Source organism: Hesperophylax consimilis, unplaced genomic scaffold (genome assembly GCF_061612785.1).
Source record: "Hesperophylax consimilis isolate HC1 unplaced genomic scaffold, BYU_Hcon_1.0 scaffold_201, whole genome shotgun sequence".
In the NCBI taxonomy this organism is placed as follows: domain Eukaryota; kingdom Metazoa; phylum Arthropoda; class Insecta; order Trichoptera; family Limnephilidae; genus Hesperophylax; species Hesperophylax consimilis.
The window spans coordinates 12,842-22,742 of NW_028301411.1; the positions used below are offsets into that span (position 1 = coordinate 12,842).

The following is a 9,901-nucleotide window of genomic DNA, read 5'->3' on the forward strand; positions in this document are numbered from 1 at the left end:
GTAAAAATGATAATAATAATACTAGTGAAAATAATAAAGAAAACGCTTTAGATAATAAAAATAGAGGTAAAGATATTAATATTAATGATTTTAAAAATTATGAGAATACAAATAATATTAGTTATAATATTCTTAATGAAGAAAGAGTTAAAAATGTTGACTTATCTTTAAAAAAAGAAATTTCTAAATTATTAAAACCAGATAGAGTAACAACTATGTCTAATGTTAGAAATAAAAAAGAAGGAAAATTAAGATTAAATGGAACTTCTTTAATTAAGACTAAAACTAGTGGTAATTGTTTTAGTAAAAAGTTAAAAACTACAAATATTGATAATGCTGGATTAAATATTTCTTTATTGATTGATAATTCTGGTTCAATGAGTGATGGTTATAATTCAATGCTTTATAAAGCTTTAAAATTAGCTTCATTAATTGAAAATACATTGGTTTCATTAAAATCAAAAAATGTTAATATTACAATTAGTTTATTTAATGAAAGAATTAAACAAATAAGAAATGTTGAAAATAGTAATATGCAATATAATACTTTAAGTGAAGAAAGTTGCAAAATACATTCTTGTGGAGGTTGTGAAGATTATAATTTAGCTTTAAGTCAAATAAGAAAAGATTTATTAGAATTGACTTTAAAAAATAAAGTTAAAAAGTGCAATAATTTAGGTATTATAATAACTGATACAACAGAACCTATTTTTAACAACAAGGCAATTGAAGAAGATTTTAAAAATAATAATATTGACTTAGGTTGTTTCTTTGTTTATGGTGATTATGGTGATTATGGTGATTATGGTTATGATATTTTTAATGATAGTATTAATATAATTGAAACCCAAGAGAATAATATGTTTTTTAATAAAAAAATAACAAGTGTTAATATTGATAAAGTTAATAAAGATGTTATTGATTTTATTAAAACATATGTAAAATATAAAAGATAAAAGAAAGAAGGTATATAATGGCATATTTAAATAGAAAAATTTATTATAATAAAGAAATTTTTGATACTTTAATGGAAGAAACGTTTCCAGACACATTAGAATATCACAATGAAAGTCAAATAAAAAAAGAAAAATTTGAAGAAGCAAAATATAATTATATTGAAGAAGATTTTTATGATGATGATGATGATGAAGAGGAATATTTTTTTGATTTTTATTTTTATGATGATAATGAATTTTGGCAATTTAATATTATTTTTGATAAAAATATGTTTAATAAAAAAAATAAAAAGCAAATAGTCTTAGTTAAAGTAGAACAAAAAAAATATTTCTTTATTGAGTGTGTTTTTTCACCAGATGATATTCATTTATTAAAAAAAGCAAATAGTGTTGATGAATATAATTATTTAATAAAAGAAGATGTTGATAAATTTATAAAAGAAAACAAATATTATCAAACAAATTATAATAATGAGATGTATCATAATGTTATAAGAGAAATTAATGATTATTATTATAGAATTGATACTTATAATGATGATGAGTCTGGGGAAGGTGAAGGTGATGATATATATACCTTTACTAATTACTTTGAATTTTTTACTAATCATTATTCATTAACAATGGAAGAACGTTATTTAGAGTTCATTAATAATATAAACAAAAATTATGGTTATAAAATCAACAAATTGAATAGTAAAAACAAAGAATATCTTAGTTGTGAATTTTCAAACTTTAATTTTATGGAATTAAAAGTAAAAAATGAAATAGTTATCAATAATAAAAACTTTAATAGTTTTATTAATTTAATAAAATATTTTTATAAAAAAAATAGATTTATAGTATCTCCATATGATTATTTCTTTAATAAAAATAAAGAAAATTTTATTTCTGAAATCTTAACTTTAGAAAATATAAATATTAATACATTTTTAGAAGATAAAATGAAAAATTATAAAAAAGATAATAGTAGATATTTTAATAGTAAAACAAATAACTTTGCTAAACTTAAAGAATTATCTATGATATTTAAATATTATAATTTCAGTGGAGAAAATTATCAATTTATAGTTGATTATATTAGTGATGAAATAGAAAAATTCCCTATTGATTATTTATTTAATCCTCATTATATACAAGAAAATTTTATAACTAAAGAAAGTTGTAAAAAATTTCTAACAAATGAGAATATAAAAGAAATAACTAATCTTTTAAATAAACATATTCTTGATGTTAAAGATTATGAATACTTTAATGGTAAAGATAGCAATTTTTCTAAGTTTAAAGAAGCATTATTTGTTTATAACTACTTTGAATTGAATACACATATAGCCAATCTAAAAAATAAGAGTAATAATGATATAAATGTTATTAATTGGTTAAATTGGTTAGGAAATTTTAGAAATAAAAATGAAATAAGTACATATCTTTATGATATTACTAAAGAAGAAATTCAAGAAATGTTAACTGATGATTTTATTAAAATAACTTTTGATTATCTAAATGCAAAGATTTTAGATTTAAGTGATTATGAGTATTTTGAAAGTAAAGATAATAATCTAGCTAAATTTAAAGAATTAGTAATTGTTTATAATTTCTTTAATCTTAAAAGATTTGAATCTGGTAGAATAAATATATTTAATAGATTATCAAATAATAAATTAGAAGAAGTTATTCGTGGTTTTGAAGAAGACGAAAATGATAAAGATAAAATGTTTTATTTATTAGAAAATATTGAAAAAATAAATATTGATAACATTTCAAGAAAATATTGTGAAAAGATAATAAATGATAATTTTATAAATGAAATTCTTATTTATTTAAATGAGAACATCATAGATGTTAGTCTTTATAGTAATTATTTTAATCTTTATATTGAAAAGCAACAAAATATTGCTATAAAGGTTTTAAATAGTGATGATTTTGTTGACAATGAAAATAAAAGAAAAATTGTTGATTATACAAAATCAAAAATAGAACCTTTCTCATACAAAGATATTAATGGAAAAGAATATTACGATTTAAAAAATATTCAAAATCAAAATATTTTTTGGTTAGATAAAAACATAAATGAAGAACCATTTCCTTTATTTAATGAAGAAAGCATTTGTAAAATATTAACAAGAGGTAAAAAAGCTAGTTTGTTAATTGAATTAATTAATCAAACATTAGACAATAATGAAAGTTTATCTAATAATGATAGTAATGATTTAAATAATCTTTTAAACAAATATTTATTATTAGATATTATTGAGATAAACGAATATGATAATGCTTTATATCTTATAAATGCAATCAATAATAAATATAAATTATTAAATATGTATAATCATTTAGAGAAAAATGAATTAAGTATTGATATTGAAAAACATATTGAGCTTATTAAAAACAAGTTTAACTTTAATGAAAAAACACTTGCTTTAATAAAAGGATATATAAAAACTCATACTTATGATAAAAAATATCTTTCTTTAATTCCAAAAGAAGAAATAATAGAAACTTTTGTAGATAAAGGTAATTATGTTAATCGATTATTGATTAAATTATTAATAAACAAAAGTACTAATATAAGATTAGTTGGTGAAGCATCAACTGGAAAGAATACATTATTACAATTAGTATGTTTTATATTACAAAAACCATTAATTGAATTATCTGGTTCTGAAAACATAGAAGAATCTCATATCATTGGTCAAAAATCAATGAAAGATTCAACAGTTTTCTTTGAGAAAGGTGATTTAATAAAAGCTATGGAAGCTGGTTGTTGTTATAATCTTGATGAGATAAATGCAGTAACACCATCAGTATTAATGATGTTACATTCATTATTAGATGCAAGAGCAAACATAACTGTATCAGATTATGACAATGGTAATAATGGAGTAGTAATTGCAAAAGAAGGATTTGTTTTCTCATCAACAATGAATATTGGATATGAGGGAACATTAGAATTAAATGAAGCTTTTCTAACTAGATTAGAAACACTTAGATTAGAATATGGAGCTTCATTAAAAGAAGTTTTAATTAATAATAAAATTGAAGATTATGGTTTTATTAAAAAACTTTCAACTTATTATGATAGTTTAAAGACTTTAGTAAAACAAGGAGAATTACCTCCTCATGTTATTGGATTTAGACAATATATAAAAGCTGCTAAAACTAATGATTTATTAAAAGGTTCTGGTATTTTATCAGAGTTAGAAATTGTAAAAGATACAATTGTTAATTGTGTTGATAGTGAAGATGAATTTAATGTTTTATCATTACAATTACAATTAGTAAATTGGGAATAATTAAAAAGAGAAGATATTAATCTTCTTTTTTTTATAAGAAAAAAAGACTTAAATAGTCTTTTCTTTTAATATTGTTTTTTCTTCTTCTCTAGAAATAACTTTGTTATTAAATAAACATTTATAATTATTATGAATATTATTAAATTCTGTACTTTCACATAATAATTTTTTAATAACATAACTATCTTTTTCTAAATCTAATAAAGATAATTTAAATTCTAAACATTTTATATCATTATTATCATTTAAATTATAAAAACTTTTATTAAAGATACACTCATCAAACTTGTTTTCATATAAAGTTAAATTTTCCGAATCAATTAAATCAATTAATTTTATAAGCTTTTTTGGTAGAAATTTTAAATTATTATTATCTAAAAATAAATTTTCTAAGTTTTCCAATAAACCTATCTCTTTAGGTAATTCTTTTAATTCGTTCTCGGACAAATCTAAATCTTCTAAATTGTTTAAGTTTCCTATTTCTTTAGGCAATTCTTTTAAGTAATTACTTTCTAAATCTAAATGTTTTAATTTATTTAACAACCCAATCTCTTTAGGTAGTTCTTCTAAAAGATTATTATCTAAATCTAAATCTTCTAAATTAGTTAAATTACCTATTTCTTTAGGTAATTCTTCTATCTGATTATATCCTAAATTTAATTCTATTAAATTTGTTAATAAACAAATTTCTTTAGGAATTTTTTTTAAATTTAATTCTGACAAATCTAACTTTATTATCTTTAATAAATCATCATTATTAACTAAGTAATCAATATTACTATTATAATTTAATTCAAAAGCAATTTCATAGGTAATCCCTTCATCTTTAAATATATCTATAATTCTTTTTTTTCGTTTCCATAATATAACCTTCTTTCTTGTTTTAATCTAATATATATTTTTTTTAATAAAAGAAAGAACAAACAAAAAAAAGAGACATAGTCTCTTATTCTAATATTTCTAGTATATTATGGGTTAAAATCTAATTTTTTTTTATTCTATTAAGGTTTGTTTTTTCATTGCTCTACCGCTGAGCTATATGTTTTAACTAGAATAATTAAACATAGCAAGATTCGAACTTGCGACCTATGCCTTAAAGTGGGTATTTTTGTTGCTGATAAACCTAAAATAAAATTCCTTTTTTTTAACTTATAATAATATACCTTTTAATTAAAATATATATTATTTTATCACAAAAAAAAGTTTAATATGTATTGACATTTTTAAATAAAAATGATATTATATATTAAGATAATTAAAAAATAAAAAAAAGGAATCTCTTAAAGTAGAGATATGGTGAAAACTATGAATGAATTAAAAAGAATTTTTGCACAAAAAGAAACTGAAAATGGAGATATTAGTTATAATACAACAACTAATCCAGCATTAGACATTTTATTTATGTCAGAATATTATAGAAATAACATTAATCAATTGCCATCAATTCATAATTTTGATAGATTAGAATTATTTTGTATGTTTATTAGAGATGGTCGCTTTGGTTTAGGTCAACGTGCTATTGGACGTGAACTATTTAAAAGATATAATGTTTCTTTTGATAATATTGTTGAGTCAGGAAGATATGATGACTTACTTTATTTACAAAGTGATGAAGCAATTGATTACTTAGTTAATGAAGCAAAAAATGGTAATGAATTAGCTAAAAAATGGATGCCAAGATTACAATCTGGAAAATTAGCACAAGAACTATCTAGATATATTGTAAAAAAATACAATATGAGCTATAAAGAATACAATGCATTAATTAAAGTTGATACAACTGAAAGTAAGTTGTCGGCTAATAAAATTGATGAAATTGATTATTCTAAAGTTCCATCATTAGCATTCTTAAAGTATTTAAATACTTTCAAGAATAAAGATGGTCTTAGATTTGAAGAATTTATGACTTCTGTAGAAACAGGTGAGGCTAAAATTAATACTAGTGTTAGTACACCATATGATTTATTTAAGAATGTTGTAAATTGTAATTATGGATATAGAGCATTAACAGTAGAAAAAGAAGCTGATGTTCTATTTAAACAATTACCACAAATTAACTTAGGAAGTATTTTGCCTATTATTGATAATAGTGCTAGTATGTATGATAGTAATGATTCACAAGGTAAAGCAAAAGCAATTGGACATTATGTTGCTAAAAACTCTACTTACATGAACAATCATATTGTTACATTTTCTAGTAGTCCAAAATTATTAGAATTAGGTAATACTTATGAAAATGATATGAAAGTGTTATGTTCATATAATGATGTTAGCAATACTAATTTTGGAAAAGTAATGAATCTTCTTAGTGAATTAAAAGAAGACTTTCCTGATTACTTATTAATATTAAGTGATATGGAGTTTGATTTTGGTAGTTCTAATTCTAAAGATGAAGCAATGAGAATCTTTAAAGAAAAAGGAGCAAAAACTAAAATAGTATGGTGGAACTTTAATTCTAGAAATACAACTGTTCCTGAATTAGATGAACATGGAAACATCTTCTTATCTGGATATAATCCAACTATATTACAATTCCTTGAAACAGGTTTTGATGGAGATAAAATGTTAAATAAATTACTTGATGAATATCAAGTGTATTTAGAAAAAAAATCTCTTTAATAAATAAAGAAAAAGATATTAATTAATATCTTTTTTATTTATTATAAATATTAGAAAAGAAATACTTCATTTAAACTAAGATTTTCTAACATTGTTCTTATTTCATTAAAGTCATTTATAAATTTATTATTATAAATAATTTTATAATTTGTTCCATTATTGTTATCAAAAGTTTGCTTTGTTATGAATAAAATTTCTTCATAATTAATTAATGACCTACAATCTTCCATATCATTTAAATTATAAATAATTTTAGGTTTATAACTTGTATCAAATAATAAATAGTCTAAAAATGAAGAATCAATAAAACCATGTTTTTCTATATAATCCAAAATACCATTAATTTTAATAGAACTAAAAGTATTATTAACTAATTCATAATGACTTTCATTATCTAATTTTTCTAACTTTTTTTGACAAGAACTATGACTATCAAATTCTACATATTCATATATCCAGTTATTTTTTGCAACATAACTTTCATTATTTGTTCTATTAATATATAACACAATTCTTTTTAATATTTTATTATGAATAGATTTTTTTGTTATTTTCATATAAATTTCACTATCCTAAATTCTCTTCTTATCCATTCTGGACAATCATAATTACAAATTAAACCAATAACTGGATAATATCTTTTATGATTAATAATGTTTTCTAATAATTGATGATTAACTTCATCTTGAGAATGATTATTAATTAATATTGGTAATTCTTTATTTAATAAGTATGTATTATCATCTTCATTATAATAATAATAATTATGATTTTTACCATACTCTTCTAAAATATCAAAACATTTATCATGGCTTAAATGACTTAAATTAATAAAAGCATTAATATTTTTAGAATTAATTTCTCCATAATTAATAATATCTTTTTCTATAAAAGATAAATTACTATTAGTTATATAACAACAATATTTATTATTTTCATTATAAGCAGAAACTATTTTTACATTCCTATATTCACAACCAAATAATTGATGATTATGAGCACCAAACATTAAATTAAATTTATCTAAAAACAAAGGAAGAATATTATTATTCATAACAATATTTGCTCCATAATTATTAGGAACAGTATGTGCAAATAATACATTCTTTTTATCTTTTTTAACACTTTTAACTAGTTCTTTATAATGAGCCTTTAATTCTTTATCAGGTAAACGATAACCTGATACTTTATTATCATAAAGAATATTAGTATAGCTTGATGTTAATATATTTATATTATTATCAAATAAATCATTTAAAACTTTTTTATTTTCACTAAAGTTACATAAAACTATTTCATCTAAATCTTCATATAAAGGGTCATGATTACCTCTTATATAATAAAGAGTATAATCTAATTCTTTACATATTAAGTTTACTTCTTTAATAAGATTTAAATATATATCAAAATCTCCTTTGTATGATGAATAATCAATAATATCACCTAATATAATTATTTTATTAGATGATAATCGATATTTATTCATTACATCTTGTAATACATTAAAATTAGAGTGGATATCACTCATTATTAAAATTTTATCTTTCATTTTTTTATTTCCTTTCTATTTAATATATTAATATATAATTTAGTTAAATACTATATTAAGATATAACAAAGAAAGGATTTAAGTTTTAAAACTTAAAAAGGTATTTAAATATGATATTTAAAGAAGCAATAGCAAAAGAAGAGGAACTAATTAAAAATAATGTTTTATATCAAGATGATTATAAAGAAGAAGTCAAAATTGATGGATACGATTGTTTAATGGCTTCTCCAACTGGAATGTTTCCTTGTGCTTATATTAAAAAGGATGATTTTATTGATAGTTTAAGTGAAGAAGAAATTGAATCAATTGATTGTCATGGTGGAATAACATACAATGGTGATATTTATATTGGTTGGGATTATGGACATTATGGAGATTATTGTAGATATAAAGGAGCAATTAATGTTAATAACTTAAATGAAGGAAATAAAATCTTTATAAAAGAAGATTTAATTAAAGACATTAAAGATGCAATAATATTTATAAATAAAATGAAAAAAGAAAAAGAAGATTAATTCTTCTTTTTTTTATTAATAAATCAAACATGTCACTATTAGCTTATTTAAAGCTATTTAAGAGGTTTTAATTAAAAGTATTATAAAGTGTATATGTAAAGACTTTTGTTCCTTAGAAGTCTCTAAAAATGAATAAACTGTTTTTAAAAATGCTTAATAAAAAAACAATAAAAAACTTGACGTAATAATAATAATATGTTATACTTAAATAGTATTAATAAAGAAAGTCTTTGTTAATAATTATTAAACATGGGGATATAGCTCAATTGGTTAGAGCAACTGCCTGTTAAGCAGAAGGTTAGAGATTCAAGTTCTTTTATCCCCGCCATTAAAAAAAATAAATTATGGGCTATTGGTGAAGCGGTTAACACACCCCACTTTCTATGGGGGATACATGAGTTCGAATCTCATATAGCTCACCCAAAACAAAATATAGACATTATAATAGTTTATGTTTTAAAAAAGAGATTTATTCTCTTTTTTTTATTGACAGATTTAAATAAAAATGATATAATGTTATTGATAGACATGGACATATAGCTCAATGGTAGAGCTACTGGCTCATAACCGGTTGATGAGAATTCGATTTTCTCTATGTCCACCAAATATATCAAAGGAGATATTATGAAAAAAGATATAACTTATATTAACAAGTATATAGAAACATTGGAAATAATATTATTAACAAGAAATAGATTAAAATATGATTTAGATGAATTTAATAGTGAAGACAAGGCTAATTTAATATCAATTTATGATGAAAAAAATAAATTAGAAGAATTAGAAGAATCAGAAAAATTAGAAGAGTTAAGAACTTCTTTTATAAAATATGAATCAACAAATATATTTATTAATTCATATTTTGTTTATATTAATAATTTAGATATGAATAAAGATATTAATAAAGATGAATACAAAGAATTAATAGATGATTTTTTCAATAAACTAAATGATTTAAAAGAAACAAAA

The 9,901-nt window shown here is 20.7% G+C and overlaps 1 non-coding gene across 1 annotated transcript; it reads left to right on the forward strand.

Moving 5' to 3' along the window:
• Window positions 1-9,462: 9,462 nt before the first annotated feature.
• TRNAM-CAU (transfer RNA methionine (anticodon CAU)) lies at window positions 9,463-9,533 on the forward strand. The gene has a single exon. It is a non-coding gene; the product is annotated as a tRNA-Met (tRNA).
• Window positions 9,534-9,901: the final 368 nt, after the last annotated feature.